At 43.9% G+C, this 13,803-nt stretch overlaps 2 long non-coding RNA genes across 3 annotated transcripts in view; one reads left to right on the top strand and one right to left on the bottom strand.

The window, feature by feature from the left end:
- LOC120371448 overlaps positions 1-7,597 on the bottom strand; it is a 73,340-nt gene extending 65,743 nt beyond the window's left edge. Inside the window, exon 1 of the long non-coding RNA XR_005584361.1 lies at positions 7,339-7,597. This is a non-coding gene — a long non-coding RNA (uncharacterized LOC120371448). The remainder of the gene's footprint in view (positions 1-7,338) is intronic.
- A 492-nt stretch (positions 7,598-8,089) lies between these two features.
- LOC120372471 overlaps positions 8,090-13,803 on the top strand; it is a 35,697-nt gene continuing 29,983 nt past the window's right edge. For both annotated transcript variants that reach the window (XR_005584991.1, XR_005584990.1), the window contains exons 1-2: positions 8,090-8,127; positions 12,271-12,341. This is a non-coding gene — a long non-coding RNA (uncharacterized LOC120372471). The remainder of the gene's footprint in view (positions 8,128-12,270; positions 12,342-13,803) is intronic.

The following is a 13,803-nucleotide window of genomic DNA, read 5'->3' as shown; positions in this document are numbered from 1 at the left end:
CACAGACACTTCAGCCAAGAGAAGCAATGGCTGCGGAGCTGGAAATGTGGAGTGTGTGCCCTTGCTAGATCATAGAGGTGGAATACAGATACAGTTGCCGTGAACTGTGATAACTGCAAATGCATGTGTGCGCAAATGCATGGACATATGGAATTTGCATTTTGGAGAGATGCAGGGAGGGGGAAAAAGTTGATAAAAACGCCAATTGACAAAAGCAAGCCAGTCTCAAAGCAAAAATCTAGAAAAAGCAAAACTGAAATAAGCTTAGGAACCTTACTCTGAAGAAAGGCATTAAAAACAATGAACAGGAATAACAATAATTCACTGGAGAGTATGCAGGTCATTATAAATACACAATGAAATTCACCCCTTAGAGACAGACACACAGCCTATGCTCCAAGTGGAACTTAAGTGGTTGGCCTTCAAAATGGGACCTATGAAATATGTAGGCCTCATGCTGTATCACTGGGGTGAATTTCACCAAGGCAGAATCTTTCATTGTGTGCGCCATAGGTTCCTTCAGAGAGCCAAATGTGTAGATGTGATCATTCGACATTGGTGAGGCCTCATTTGGAGTACTGTGTCCAGTTTTGGGCCCCACACTACAAGAAGGATGTGCAAAAATTGGAAAGAGTACAACGGAGGGCAACAAAAATGATTAGGGGGCTGGAGCACATGACTTATGAGGAGAGGCTGAAGGAACTGGGACTGTTTAGTCTGCAGAAGAGAACAATGAGGGGGGATTTGAGAGCTGCTTTCAAACTATCTGAAAGAGGGTTCCAAAGAGGATGGATCTAGACTGTTCTCAGTGGTACCAGATGACAGAACAAGGAGTAATGGTCTCAAGTTACAGTGGGGGAGGCTTAGTTTAAATATTAGGAAAAAAACTTTTTCACTAGGAGGGCAGTGAAGCACTGGAATGCGTTAGCTAGGGAGGTGGTGGAATCTCCTTCCTTAAGGTTTTTAAGGTCAGGCTTGACAAAGCCCTGGCTGGGATGATTTAGTTGGGTATTGGTCCTGCTTTGAGCAGGGGCTTGGACTAGATGACCTCCTGAGGTCCCTCCAACCCTGATATTCTATGATTCTATGACTTATTTGATACTAAGAATTCGCCCAGTCATATGGGGTCAATGCCTTGATGACCATAACCAAAATCCATATCATAGAAAGGACAGCTCTCTAACATTAACAAAAAGCTTGAAGATTGAATTTGCTCTTGTTGAAACTTGCTGGGATTCAAGACGTTGGAGACAGGGAATTAAGTCCATTAAGCTTCAAGTTCCCAGTTAATTTCAGATGCAGCATGCTCCAGAGTATCTGAAATTAAAAGTCTCCCACTATACACCCCCCCACACACACACACTATTGCTCTCCCTGTGATAAGTGCTGCAAGCTACTTACCATCCATGCAATATAAAAGAAAATAACCCAAAAAAGCCTCCATAAATCCAATCTTGAAAAGTGCTACAGCTAGCAAGGGGAAGGTGAGATCACAGCACAGTTGGTGGCCGTGATAGTTCTTTCAGGGAATGCTGAGAGAAATTTCTCTGCCTGGAGGCACTGGAGCTCCTTACAGGAACCCGCTGTCCACAGTCTGACCTTGTGCACCCCAGATGTGCTGTGGAACTTTCCAATATCGGCTTTCTGAATTGCTTCTCTGGAGCAGCACCAGCTTTTCACTGCTCTCATAAGTTTTTTACAGTATTCATTATGTGCAGTCTACAATTAATCTAGGAATGTATTTTAAATGGGTGAACCTGTGTCTAGTGGTTTTAGATAGGATTCGTTCAGGCACATTTTCCATACATCTTCAAAGTAGACATACCTCTCTGCCTCTGTTATTAATCATCCTAATAGAACAGGGCTAATGGTAGCCACATAGCTTTTTCTGTGCTCCCCTAGGGTGAAAGTCATCATTGTGGAAGAAGCCATCACAAGACCTATGTAGCATTTCAATCTTCAAAGAAGGCTGTGGCATAGGACTCTGCTGGCCCTACCTTTCACCCTAGCAGAAGCTTAGTGGAGCACTGAATCCCTTTCATGTGTCATAAATGCTTCCATGACTCCAACCAAGTTCAGGAGGGGTTTGTCTCCCGAGAATACATTGGCAAGAAAAATATCAAGGTTTGTACTTGTTTCTAAGGTGCCACATATACTAAAATGCATATAGCCATTAGAACGACTCAATATTTTTCAATATATTGGCAAAATTGTTGTCTTTTTTGTGAAAGCTTTCCCATTTTTGACTAAGCACAGAACTGGCCAAAGTTTTTCCTTTTACTAAACTTTGGGGAGGGGAATGGAAGATGGGATTTTGTTTTAGATGAGGTCACACCATCAACTAGCTCCATCAGCCATGTATAGAGACAGTAAAAAAGGTATGAAGTGTCCTAGCTTTCATATCCAAAGTTTAAGAATAGATCAAATGTTCAGTCTCAAGTCCTTCTCTAACATATAGCATCACTGTAGGTAGCCATATAAAAACAACCATTATTTCCACACATTTGCATTGCCATTTTACCTTTAAATACAAGAAAAGCAAGAGACATAAGGGCACCCAATGGGAGGTCCATTTAAAAAGAACATAGAGTTTGGTAGGTGAGTGGTAGTAATACCTGAAGCACTGAGATGGTTTGCCTGAAAAAAAAAGTATGGTAGAAGTCCAAATTCACAGAAAATTCATAAAAGGAATAGATACATGGATTTGAAATTTTATTAAGAATTAGCCTGAAATAGATCTCCTATTGCTGCGTAATGTAAAGTAGTGTACAACTAGTGTACAGGTGATCAGGATCAGTCAATGTATTTCTCTCTTCAAAGAAAAATGTTATTTCATCCACCAGACATCTGTTTTGCAAAAAATATTTGATAGTGTTCAGCTTTTTATTGATTGATTTATTTTGCACAAAACTCATGTTTTGGTGTTGTTTTCCCACTGCAAACCTTCAGAAATTAAAATGTGTTCAATATCAAGTGTTTACATTTTTCTCTAATCTATTAAGGTTATAAATCCCCACTCTTCTAAGAACTAATATTCATGCTGAATTCAGGGAGATGTATAAATTCTTTCCTTGAACCATTCAAAAAGAGACGGTGACATACCTATGTTTGCAGCATTAAACTTCTGTAATTTGTAAAATAAATCTGCATTCTATGAGCATTGCAGAGTGATAATGTTTGATCATTCATCTAGTTTTTACCTTCTATTGGAATGGGGGAAAAAGAGACGCCTTTTGGAAGACAGAGGACCTAACCCTACAGAAACCATAGCATTGGCCTTTAGACAGAGGTCCTGATTATTAAAAATGTTTCCATTGCTCATGCACTACAGAAACAACCTCCTGAGCCAAGATTATCCGTAGAGGATAATTTTAATCACCAGTGAGGAAAAAATAATAAGTTCCCCCTCTTCAGCAGCTGTAAAATAAAGTATTTGGCATTCCACGGTATTTCCTTTTCTGGGTCTAGATTTCATCCTAACCCGGTAAGCACATTATAATTGGAAAGCTTTCAAATGGAGAAGTTTATAGCATTCACAGCAGCTTTCGATCCATCAGGATTAGAGGCTTTCTTCTTTTGCAGAACTATACCATAAAACATAGAACTTTCACTCACAATTTAAATTTCAAAATTCCATTTAAATCCAGCTAGCTGTTCATATTAGATAAAATTATTCATATTTTAAAGACCATTTTGGAAAGATTTTAGTAAGTGTTTTTCAACAAAGTTGTCCAGAACACCATTCTAAAAAAAGTCAATACATTATAAACAATATAAAGAATGAATGTTCATCCCAACTGTCACTATCAATTTCAATAGGACTTAGGCACCCAAGAGCTTTTGAAAATCCAGGTAGACACGTATCTGCATCTTTAGGCACCTAAGCACCAATACAAATCTTGTGCTCAAGTGGAGATGTAAGCAATCCTCCGATTAACAGCAGAAAAAGACCTTTTCTGATGACGGATAGAACTTTAGACCCAATCGCTCAAAACACTTAGGTAGTAAGCATTATGCTTCAAAGCAAGTCAATGAGTTATTTGTTCTCTACTGCTACAAAGTAGTAACCACAGACTCTAATGATCCTATATTACTCTTCCCTTTGAACTAGCAAGCTCTTTCCTTCAACATAGCCTAGATAACTGAAGAGGTTGTTGGGGGAAGAACAAGTAATTTTATATAATTTGTCATGCTCACATAGGCTGCAACACAACATTGAACATTGTGAGGGAGGGGGTGTGACAGGTTCAGTCACAGAGACCCCCTTGGGACTGTCACCTGATGTGCTGAAATTACCTCTGAGCCCATTTTCCCTGCCAGCTTGGGACTCCAGAACCCTGCCTTGTTGAGCCAGACATGCTAGCCTGCTACAACACAGACCCAGATCTGGTCCATGCCCCCAAAGCTGCAGACTTTAACCAAAGACTACTCAGCAGGTCACTTATCTCCAGCACCCAGGTCCCAATGGGATTCAAACCCCAAATAAATCCATTTTACTCTGTATAAAGCTTATACAGGGTAAACTCAAACTGTCTGCCCTCTATAACACCGATAGAGAGATATGCACAGCTGTTTTCTCCCCCAAGTATTAATCACTTACTCTAGGTTTACTAATAAACAAAAAGTATAACAAGTAGCATTTAAGTGGTTTCAAGTAGTAACAGACAGAACAAAGTAAGTCACCAAGCAAAATAAAACAAAAACAAGTTTAAGCCTAATACATTAAGAAACTGATGCAGGTAATCTCTCACCCTAAGAGATGTTCCAATAAACTTCTTTCACAGATTAGACTCCTTCCTAGTCAGGGCCCAATCCTTTCCCAGGTACAGTCCTTGTTAGTTCCAGCTCTGGTGGAAACTAGGGGATTCTCATGACTGGCAGCCCCCCTTGTTCTGCTCCACCCCCTTTTATAGCTTTGGCCCAAGGCAGGAACCCTTTGTCTCTCTGGATTCCCACCCCGCCCTCTAAATGGAAAAGCACCAGGTTTAAGATGGATTCCAGTACCAGGTGACAGTCACATGTCCTGTGACACCTCTTTCTTCCAGGGCTGGCCCGCAGGTACCCAAGGAGATTTGCAAGTAAACAGAGCCATTTACAACCAATTGTACTAGTCAATGGGAACCATCAAGCTTCCAAACCACTATTAATGGCCCACACTTGGCATAATTACAATAGGACTTCAGAGTTATACTTCATATTTCTAGCTTCAGATACAAGAATGATACATACATACAAATAGGATGAATACTCAGTAGATTATAATCTTTGTAATGATACCTTACGAGAGACCTTTGCATAAAGCATATTCCAGTTCCATTATATTCACACTCATAAGCATATTTGCATAATACCTATGGAGTGCAACATCACAGGGGGTTATTCACACACAGTAATCATTCTTCCTCTATGCACCAACCTTATTCCCCAACATACCACTGAGAATAATGAAAACAGAAATGTTCATGAAACATCAGAGAAGAGAAGCTTTCTGTGTGATGAGAAAGGGAAGCAATTCCTAAAGATATCCAACTACTTGATTCTGTTTCCAAAGGGCCAGTTTTATTTCTGCTTTTAGGCTCAATCCCACAGAAACTTGCTACCGAGCACTCTACTTACCATTATGACTAGTCCTACAGAATGCAACCAAGTGAAAACAACCTTCTCCCAGGATAAGGTTCTTGCCTGATGCTAGCAAGTACGTTCAATGGAGTGAACTCACCAGCCAGCTCACCACTTATGCCCTGTATGGCCTTGCAGTGACTCCACCTCAGTTCTCCCCCTCTCCCCAAACAGCTGTTTGGCTCTCTGACAATTGGCCATTTCTCACAACTCCAGTCAGGTCATTTATAATATCACCTTTTCAAGGGGAACAAAGTAACACAGGTTATTGTACTGTAATTGGGTTGTCAGCCCTGACATCAGTCTGGAATCTATAGTTCTTGTCCCCTCTTTCTCGGATAGGCTCTTCCACCACCCTTTCTGGGGATGGTAGGGGAACTCAGGCCCACTGGCTCCTCTGAGACCCTGTATTTAAGCAACTAACACTTGCTCCTTACAAGCCCTTGCTGCTGCTGCTGCCTTCCTCAATTTGTCCACAGACAGCTTTTGCAAGACTACTTCCTCCAGTTGTCATGCATGTATCTCTCTCAAAGTCTGACTCCTTGTACAGCTTCCAGCTAATCTGTTGCTAGGGAGCTGCTCTGGCAGCCACCTAGAACCCCTGACACTCTCTCCCTTTCACAGCCACTCTGAGGCTCTCCTTCACTTATGGGAGCCACCCACTCTTATTCTCCCTAGCTGGGTCTAATCCTTCTCCCCTCAGATGCCACAGAATGGGCTGATTGGGCACTCCAGATGCCCATAACCCTGTCACCGCCACGATGGGATTCATGCACCCCATCACATTGTGCTTGAAATAAGTCCTGCCACTTAACTCTTTCACAAACAGAGACCCAGCTCTTGCATTTTAATAATCACAGAAGTTAGATGAAATGATTTAATTACAACTAATGTATAGAATACAGCTAGAGAGCTAAATGTACACCACATGTATAAACACATTAATTACTTTAGCTTTTTCTTTGCTTGCTAATTTACCTTTTTCTCCCACACATAATTCTGCTCTCAGAGGTTCTGATCAAAACCATAGAATTTCTAAGAGCAGCACGTACTTGTTGGAAACCCTCAAAATACATTCCACTGGAAGGCAATTTTAACTTTGAACTGTCCCTTATAAAAGGCAGTGGTGCTTTAAACTGGCAAGGCAATGAAGCATATGCATCAAGCTGCACAGGGTTACTTTAGGTCAAGTCATAGCATGTGATGTGACCTAACTTGACACAACAGCACAAAGCCATGTGTGCATATAGCTCAACTGGCGTGCATTTTCAGAGACACTCTCTATTTTTGAAATTCTTCCTTTTCAGTGTTGCCTCCTGTTTGGGATCAGAATGAAAAAAGTTTGGGAAAAAATAGGGCACATTTTCAAATAGCAGCTAAGCGTTTTTCCTTTATTCAAGACTCCTCACATTTACTGCTTTAAGTCTTCATTACTCCCGAATGAAAGACTGCCCCTAGCTTTGATCCCTGGGTTTTTGTAGGCATGTTTGCTTATTCCTCTACAAGACCACTGAGAATTAATAGAGATGAAACAAAAAGCTTTTCTAAAATTATAAAGCATATGAGCAAATACTAGGAAAGTGAGAGAGACCAAGGTCTGAGGGAGCATATTACACACCAATGTATCAGAAAAGTAATGTTAGAAATTGCACAAAATTTGAAGTATCAATTGATTTTCAGCTATTTTGTTTCAGAATGTATTTAATTGTTAAGTCTTACCCCTTCAGTTGCTGATGTAGGATTTTAACATGCCAGGTTAGCCAATGCAAGACAAATGAGAGAACAACTGCTCCTATTCTACCTGACTTATTCACTTGAAAAAAAAATCTAAACAATAAGGTGAACAAAAGGAGTTTTCTCAAATCTCATTCTCTCTGTTGTACTGAATCTCAACCATTCTCTTAAACAAACTTGCCAGAAAAAAATAACAAACATGCTTCTGCATTTTATAAACAAGTCAGAGAGCTCTTAGTTCTCATATCCCCTCTCCTTAGAAAATGAATATGCTATTTGATTGTATCTTTTATAATAATTAACCTGCAATTATCACTCCTTCACCTGTTGCTCTTGCAGCTCCCAAGAACTTCTAACTTGACAATTAGCAGGTTCTGGCCAATCCCCCGCTGTCCCTGTCAGGGAGTTGTGAAGCAGACTTTCTAATAAAGGCATTAACTCTTTCTTGGCAGAGTGTGGGGAAGCAGCCCTTCCACTAAAGCAGTAGTTCTCAACCAGAGGTCTAGCGCCCCCTAGGGACCATGAGCAGGCCTGTAGCAGAGTGGCGGTGGCTCCGGCTCTGGCTCCTGCCCTGAGGGGTTAAAAGTGGCCTGGCAGGGCTTGAGAGCTGCTGCTCTAAAAGCTGGGCTGATTGAGGGAGTGGCTGCAGGTGAGGCCACACCCCAAACTGAGCCACAGCTGGCCCCTATAAAAGGCCAGGGAGGCTAGCAGCCCAGACAGTCTCTCTTTGTCTTCAGAGGGAGATGGGCCTGGATGCTGGAAACTAGAGAGAAGGTACCTGAGTGAAGCAGGGCTGGGGAGCTCTAGCCTGGAAAGCCCCAGGCTGCAGCCTAGCTATAGGCCAAAGGTACTGTGGGTTGAAGCGGGCAGCCCAGGGGTAGGACAAAGCAGCAGGTCCAAACCCTCCTTGCCAGGGATGAGTTGGCTGAGACTGCAGTCTGCCCTAGAGTGTGGGGCTAGACAATGACTGGTAGTAGCCATATACTGAGGCAAGGTGGGGATAGAAGGTGGGGGTTCCCTGGGGAGGGGGAAACACAGTTACAGGTTAAAGAGGCACAGGGTCCTGGGAGGGACTCGGGCCAGTAGCAAACAGGTGGATCACCAGCCTGCAGAGGGTGCTCTGGGCTGGAATAGAGCTAATTCCCCAGAGTCACCAGCAGGAGGCGCCGCGGGGGTGAGTCCAACCCGTTACAAGGCCGTACGCCAAGTAGGGCCAGCATTAGACTCACTGAGGCCCTCAGCAGAAAGCTGAAGTCCCACTGCATGGGGCTGAAGCCCAGAGCCCTGAACCCCGCAACCCTGAGCAATGTGGCGTCATGGGGGCTCCTGTGGCAAGGCCCCAAGCAGTTGCCCTGCTTGGTACCCCCTAACACCAGCCCTGGATTTTATATGCAAAAGAACAGTTAGTGTGGCACAGATGAGCCATGGAGCTTTTGTAGCATGTTGGGGGATGGGGGGTGCCTCAGAAAGAAAAAGGTTGAGAACCCCTGCCCTAAAGGAATTGACCTATCACCCATCAAAATCATAATCCATCTTTGGGGAGAAAACCCCATAAAAATAAATTTACAAAATGAACATTGTTCCATAGCTAAGGTAACTGGGCCATGGTCCTGTTGCCCCTTTGACACAAGCAGTTAGCCAGTATTGGGGCCTTGCAGGGTTGTTTGCCTTTGGAGGAAAAATTATTTGAGTCAGAATGTACACAAAGTCCTGTACCCCTGAAATCCAGTAGAAACAACAGCAGGCAGCTTCCGTGCTCATAAATCCCCAAAGGTACCTCTCCCTTGAGTTGGTGACCAAGAAACTCTGGCTCTGTTCTGCTCAGGGTGACTCTCACTGCTGCTTCTTTCACTCTCTGCTGGGTTCTGTGGCTTTCTCATCTACCATACACACCAACTCAAAACTCAGCCCCTGCCTTTGCAACCAGGGAAACCCTTATTTATCTATGTGACTTAGCTTTCTTTCAAGCCTTGACAAGTGGCTAATTGCCTTGGGTAGTAGCTTCTGTTTCGTTCAAATATCTCACTAGAGGGAGGAGATTAATTTCCCTACCATTTAGCCTGAAAGAAGAGTGCTTAGCACATGACTCAGCTTTAACCAGGTCTGTGATTGTCTTTGTATCAAATGTTCACTGTAACACCTTCCAGCATAACAATACATACACTTCACAATACACATTTAAAGCACATGGGGATTCTGTTTCTCCCTGACACCATCTAAAAATGACAGTCAGGATAAGTTATAGACTGACATATTTAAAAGATTATTTGAGATCACATTTTGTGCCTCATGAAGGCTTGTCGTCTTTTCTGTTTTGTCAGAAGGAAACCCTCCCTCCCACATCATTGAAATCTGAAGCTAATCTGTATGTAATTTCCTATAATTGGATCCCCATTGCAAAGCAGTGAACAGCTGTCTGTGCAAAGATGCCCTTGGACTCTGGGCTATCCATCCCTTAGGCTAGAGGGCATACATGGACTTTTACAGCCAGCCTGGGGTGGGGTTAGTCACAAGCCCTCCATCGCTTAAGCAATGCAAAACTCAGGAAAAGCAACACTCCCACACATGCCCCAAAGAGCAGTAATGAGAGGTGACAGTCAGCCTCAGCCACAAAGGGAGCCAAGAATTAACATTGATTATTATTGTTATTGACAATGTATTTAATATTTTATTACAGTAGCACCCAGAGCCTCCCAATAAGAATCAGAGCTCCTTTGTGCTAGGCAACATAGGTCCACAAATACCAGTGAACCCCACAAGATCTATAGCCAGCTACGGGCTGCAGAGGAAGATGAGATCTATGCTTATTAAATGACCCCCTGAATCCTGACCTTCCCCCTCACGTTATGAAGTCACCACTGTAATCTGAACTTCCTGCTGGTGAGGAAAGGTGGCTTCACGGATGCTCATTTAGGTGTCCGAATTAGATTGCGGTTCGTTCAAGCTTGGTATTGAGTGAGGAAAACAGGCAGGACCAGGGTAACACTGAAAAGCCAAGTGGCTGCGTTTATTTAGGGACAGGTTACAACTTGGGCCGGGGAAGGAGGCAATTTCCAACTGGGACTCAGGTAAACAATGCAAACAAATTTAAACCAACAACAATGTACTGTAAACTGCTTGCCACACCACACTAGATATTCAGACACACCAATCACACAGATAGGAATCAGGTTAGTCAGGGCGATGCCCGGTGCAAACACAGAAAAGAGACCCACAGGCCACTGCCTCAGCCACCCTTGCTTTCACACAGAGGGTAAACCCAGAGTGTGGTGCGGCTGCAGCTGGGCAGATTCCACTCACTCAGACCGCGGGGACTGGACCCCCTTGGTCAGCTATTCTCTAAGTAGAGACAGCTCCCAAGTTTAACCACACACACTAGACACAGACAGAGCAGTGATTCATTCACAACAACAATTCTGCATTTAACAATTTAATAACAACTGGAACAATTATACATCCTAGCTAGGCAAATATGCAAATTTACAATCCTGAGCAGCACTTGGTATTAAGATAGGGAGGGGAAAAATTAAGGGGCTAGCCAAACTAACTGTCAGAAATCAAAAAGTAAATACCGCACTCCAGGCGCAGCTGACCAGCAGAACAGACACCAGAAGCATAACGAGCCGATGAAAATAGATTCAAAACGATAAATCCAAAGAGGAGATAAATCCAAAACGACACGACACGAGCTAGCTATAACGGGAGGAGACCCTGGCTGAAAGGTTGATCAGGCCCTTTAGCTGACACGCGGATACTCCACACTATGAGCTAGCTATACCGGGAGGAGACCCTGGCCAAAAGGTTGATCAGGCCCTTTAGCTAACACGCGGACACTCCACCAAAAAAGACGATGGTCAAGACAAGATTTTCTGGGGGGAAACCTAGTTTTATCAAAAGGTCTCACTCCCTTGTGTCGGTCTCTGATTGGCTCCCTGGTTCCCCCTCCCTCCAGGTTTCGAGCTGTTGCCACCCCATGTCGGAAGGATTTGCACACGGCACACTGGGGTATCTGGGCAGAATTAGGTCTCTGTATACAGTACTCTGGAGTTGCTAGGCAGAACTAGCCTGACCTCCAGATGACCGGGCCCAACAAGAGCGGGAAAAATGCACACAGCACCAAAATGTTGCACACGACACCACAAGTTGCTGGGCAGGATCAGGTCTCTGCACATGGCACTAGCCCGACCCTTAGATGACCCAGCAGGAGAGAGGAGACAAACAGGAACACAGGAGGGCATACACAGCCAGTGTTGCTGGGCAGGATTGAATCTCTGCCCTCTCCTATGCAACAAGAACCTGGTCCAAGATGGAGGCTGCCTTGTCCTTTTAACAGGACAAGATGGCCGTGGACCGACAATTGGCCATACAGAGCCATAACTATGCATCGGATTGCGACATTAGGAAGACTAGAAAGCTTATGTGTGGCTTTATCAGTCATTACTAATACAGCTCCCAGACCCATGCCAACAAAACATGCTCACAGTACACTATTGTGTATTCACTCTCCCTTGTGTTTATCTGCATACACCGTTTGCATGTAGTTCAGGAGCATTCTCTTCCATTAGGCCAAGAGAACTTGAGAATAGTGGTGACAAATTCAATAGTTCTGTTGTCTTATGAAGCCAGTAATCCAATGGCTGATATGTACTATTTGATAATTACTATGCAAAGAGTTTAGCAGACATATTGTTATGAAAGAGGGGCTAATGGGCTAAATATCATTAAGGGTCTTAGAAGCCAAGATGATCATAGACCTTATTAAAATAAATGAGTGGTAGGCACTCAAATGGCACTCCTTTGAATAGTAAAAACAGCTGCTTAAAAAGGAGGAGCCTGATGCCTGGATCTACCTGGTAAGACTATGCACCTCAGAGAGGAGCATGGAGCTTAACAGAGTTTCCTATATTTCAAATACAGAGAGCTGGGATAAAACTATTGTGTGGGATGCAGCAGAAGAGACTGCACTTGCCGAGATCCTGTGTTTTGCTGTGAGTTTGTGTGTCTTTGTAGATGTATTATTATGAAAGACTAAGGCCTGGTCTACACTGCGAGTTTATTTCGAATTTAGCAGCGTTAAACCGAATTAAACCTGCACCCATCCACACAACGAAGCCCTTTATTTCGATATAAAGGGCTCGTAATATTGATATCTGTACTCCTCCTTGACGCGGGGGTGGCGCTGAAATCAGTATTTCCATTTCGAATTAGGGTTAGTGTGGCCGCAATTCAATGGTATTGGCCTCCGGGAGCTATCCCACAATGCACCATTGTGACCGCTGTGGACAGCAATCTGAACTCAGATGCACTGGCCAGGTAGACAGCCAAAGCCCTGCAAACTTTTGAATTTCATTTCCTGTTTGCCCAGCGTGGAGCGCTGATCAGCCCAGGTGACCATGCAGTCCCAGAATCAAAAATGAGCTCCAGCATGGACCGTATGGGAGATACTGAATCTGATCTCTGTATGGGAAGATGAATCTTTTCTATCAGAACTCCGTTCCAATAGATGAAATGCCAAAACATTTGAAAAAAATCTCCAAGGCTATGATGGACAGAGGCCACAACAGGGACTCAACACAGTGTGGCGTGAAACTTAAAGAGCTGAGACAAGCGTACCAGAAAGCCAAAGAATGAAATGGATGCTCACTGAAGGAGGGGCGACTGACTACTGTAACTATCCCACAGTTCCCACACTCTCCGAAAACCATTTGAATTCTTGTCTGAGCTCCCAAAGCCTGAAGGATCAAAAACATTGTTGCAGGTGGTTCAGAGTATATGTTGTGCCCCCGCACTCCGTCCATGAAAGCAAAAGGAAAAAAATCCTCTCACCTTTTTTCAATGTCACCATATGTCCACTGGATGCTGCTGGCAGACGCGGTGCTGCAGCACTACATAGCAGCATCCCCTTGCCTTGCCTTCCCTTGCGGACGGCAGATGGTACAGTATGACTGATATGCGTCATTGTCGTCCCGTGAGTGCTCGTGGCTGGCCTTGGTGAGGTTGGCCGGGGGGGACCCTGGGCAAAAATGGGAGTGACTCCCAGGTCATTCTCTTCTTTAAGCTTTGTCTAATGGAGATTCAGCCCTGCCTGGAATATCATAGCAACTGGAGGCTGCCCTCTCCTCCCCTCTTTGATCTCTGCTTGCAGAGGCAATAAAGTCAGTGTTTCAAATTCATGCATTCTTTATTACTTCATTATCCCCAATTTGTATAACTGTCATGGTAGCCCAGGAGGGGTGTGGGAGGAGGGAAGCAACAGGTGGCATTGTTGCAGGGGCACCCCCTAGAATGGCATGCAGCTCATCATTTCTGCAGGATGTCTGGGGCTCTGACCTGGAGCAGCTGTTAGCCTCTCTGGTTCTTTAGTAGGCTTGCCTGATAGTCTAGGCAGGACTGACTCTCCCTTAAGACAAAACTTAAAGAAGGGAATGACCTGGGAAGTCATTCCCACTT

The sequence above is a fragment of the Mauremys reevesii genome, linkage group 9, assembly GCF_016161935.1.
Source record: "Mauremys reevesii isolate NIE-2019 linkage group 9, ASM1616193v1, whole genome shotgun sequence".
Taxonomy (NCBI): domain Eukaryota; kingdom Metazoa; phylum Chordata; order Testudines; family Geoemydidae; genus Mauremys; species Mauremys reevesii.
The sequence above is the reverse complement of the archived record's forward strand: the minus strand, read 5'-3'. Positions and strand labels throughout refer to the sequence as shown.